Source organism: Austrofundulus limnaeus, unplaced genomic scaffold (genome assembly GCF_001266775.1).
Source record: "Austrofundulus limnaeus strain Quisiro unplaced genomic scaffold, Austrofundulus_limnaeus-1.0 Scaffold122, whole genome shotgun sequence".
NCBI classification, from domain to species: domain Eukaryota; kingdom Metazoa; phylum Chordata; class Actinopteri; order Cyprinodontiformes; family Rivulidae; genus Austrofundulus; species Austrofundulus limnaeus.
Genome location: NW_013952524.1, coordinates 1,316,716 through 1,319,656, shown reverse-complemented (window position 1 = coordinate 1,319,656; position 2,941 = coordinate 1,316,716). Strand labels below are relative to the sequence as shown.

Here is a 2,941-nt window from a genome sequence, read left to right as displayed (position 1 = left end):
GAGTGGATATTTAAATATTCCACCTGTGCAGTGAGCACAAAAAGTGGAAACTAAGTGGAAACTGTTGAATTTTGAATTTTACACTCACTCAGAGTTCATTGTAACCTAGACAATTCAGCAGCGCTTTCAACAGATTAATGTTTCAAATAAACCTAAATGTCATCTACAAAGAAATGATGTACCCCACATGCAACATTAGTCCCAAAAARGGATCCTCGGGGTACTCCTCAAGTAAGACGAGCTTGGGGCATTTGAAACTCTTCATAAAGGTGCCAGTAAGATGATTAATAAAAACTGTGGAACTCTAAAGTAAAAATGTGACAATTTAAAAGTAAATAAATGACTAAATCATTATTCTTCTTTTTAGTGTGGCCACAGTCTTGTGCTTCCAAATACTTCATGTTGTCTTTACTATTTTATTTGTTTTTTTTATTCTTTTTACTAGCATTTCATGAGACAAAATTCTAAAATTCAGGTTATGAGAACTGTTCATTTCACAAAAGCCATAAAATAACTGAATAAAGGGGTTCCCATTACTTCGTTTATCACTGAGAACACGTTATAGCTGAACTAAGTTGATTAGGGTGAGACAACAGCTGCCACTGTACAGAGGTATTAGCCCACTCAAAAGACTTTATGATGTGTATGATGACCATTAGTTATTATGTCAATTAAGCCTTCATTAGAACACTCTGATCCCTCTTGAGGCTGCCCTCTGTCAATGTGACAAAKCTGATGGTAATTTCCTCCCACTGACAGCTCATTAACTAAAGTATGTGACAGGTATTCTAATTCCTTTCTCTGCTGTGCCATTCATTACAGAGCAACAAATAGATACACTATGGAGAAATCACTACAAGAGTCACCGATCACTACGTTGACCTTTATGTGGCAACGTGAACRGGGCTTCTCTCAGCTCCCTCTGCAGTTATTCCACTATGAGGGCACAGATGATGCAACCTTATGGAAATGAAGGAAGACAATTTAAAGAAAACTTGGTGAACCAAAAAATAAACAGCTTTACGTGGGGCCCGGATATCTCAAAAGTACATAAGGATGAGGAGGGGAGAGGAATTTTTGAGCATTGCAAGGATGAGTGATTCAGAGAAAAGACGGGGGCGTTTTTAATCCAGTATGTCGCCATTTAAATCCCAGTCACTTAATTTAACCTCCTTTTGTTTAATTAACCTCAGATTTCAGAGCTAATTAGGTTTAGGTATTAAAGACAGATTATTTTCCCCACACTCTAGCTGTTGGCAGGAGTGTGGCTGCAGACTCGCACTGCATTAGACGGGATCTGATTTGGCGTCAGATTGAGGCTTCGGGGGGAAGCAGACAACAAGGAGTGAGCCACGCTCGAGCGTACCGTTGACGGTTCAGGTGTTGTGACGATCCATCATGTTGAAATGCCATGTCGCTCGCGTGTGCTTTCAGAAAACATTTAGTACACTTCAAATCTGCTATCACTTCTAGACAATGGTTGTCCAGGCAGAACAAAAGTGTATTTTGCGTGTGCAGGAAAACTAATTAGGAATGGTAAAAAGGATCAAAGTGTTCTGCTTCAGCTTTTTTCAAGCTCTTTTATGACTTTGTGCTTTTAGATGTATGAAAGGGCAGTTTGCAATTGAATTTGACAGGAATTTCTGTTTGCATGACAACGCACAGACAAAAACACTTTCAARAGGCCCTTGTTCTTCTCCTTGTCTTTTTTTCCTCCATGTCTTTTGCGATAAACTTGGACAGTTTGTTTATTTTTTTCTAACAAGGCCAGTTTATTGAACTGGGACAGAATAGGCAGAACAAGCCACAAGCATTGTTGTCTGTTCGCCTAATCACCAAAAACTGTCACGGCGTGCCTCATTAGCCTGATTGGAGATCCATGGCAAATGGCCCCAACACTAACCCCCCGTTGCCCACAAATCAATGTGCTCACAACAGGGTGTAGGAGGCAGGGAGTGGCAACAAGAACATCTGGCCCATCTGTRGGAKAACAATGCCGGGGTTAATAARGGAGGTGGTGATTGCAAATAGCTTGGCCACTTYAGAGAATGAAGCATAAACAAAAGCAAATTGGAAACAGGTAGTACACACTGTCCATATTAGGTATCCTGGAGAGCTTRGCCTGATTACAACAATCACTGCATGTGTCTCTCTGAGCGCTAAGTGCGCTACATGGAGTGGTTTTAAAGCACAGGCCTGCACATCTATCCTTCCATCCATCTACCCATCTATCACTCCTGCTTGATCCTCTTCTGCCTCTTATCCATATTTGAAATTACAAAAGCCTCTCATATGGGTGGCTTATCACCCATGTAATGACAAAGTTCAAATGTGAATCCATCTGTGCAGCTCCAAAAGCCATCGAAATCCTCTCTCAAAGGTGCCAGTGGCCACAGCAACTACTGTCAGCTTCCAAAGTATCTGGTGTCGAAAGAACAGATTAAAATAGGGTAGCTGTGGATTGAAAACACTCACTCGCTGGCTCTACAGCTAAATCTGTTTCATAACAAGCCTATTTGAAAGGACGGAATTGAATTTATTTTTACCAATCTGAAAAGAAGTCACAGTACTCTGGTTGTGAGTTCATCCAGATAGTTTAAACTGCAGTCATCTGTGTGTAGACAATAAAGGGGTAGTTCAGAGGAAGGACGCTAAGTATTTTTAACAATCTGGAAATGGTATGAACAATTGTTACTTTACCTGCTGTAGATAGGAATTTAAYCAATCACTGACAGTAAGTAAATTTCTGCCTTCTTAAAAGAACTACGTTCACAAAATACATATTGGTTCATGCATTTCTTTTCCATAAACTCTATCATTACTATCAAGTATGCATTAGATGATTATACAGGAAGAAATATTATGTTATTTCAGCAGAACATCCCTAACTCCACCAGGACTAGCCCAGTGATGCTTTTTGCATTGGCCATCAACTGTAAAA

At 40.0% G+C, this 2,941-nt stretch overlaps 1 protein-coding gene across 7 annotated transcripts in view; it reads left to right on the top strand.

The window, feature by feature from the left end:
- Window positions 1-2,941, top strand: part of kirrel3b (kirre like nephrin family adhesion molecule 3b) — a 220,219-nt gene that overhangs the window by 82,344 nt on the left and 134,934 nt on the right. The gene's annotated exons all lie outside the window — the stretch shown is intronic.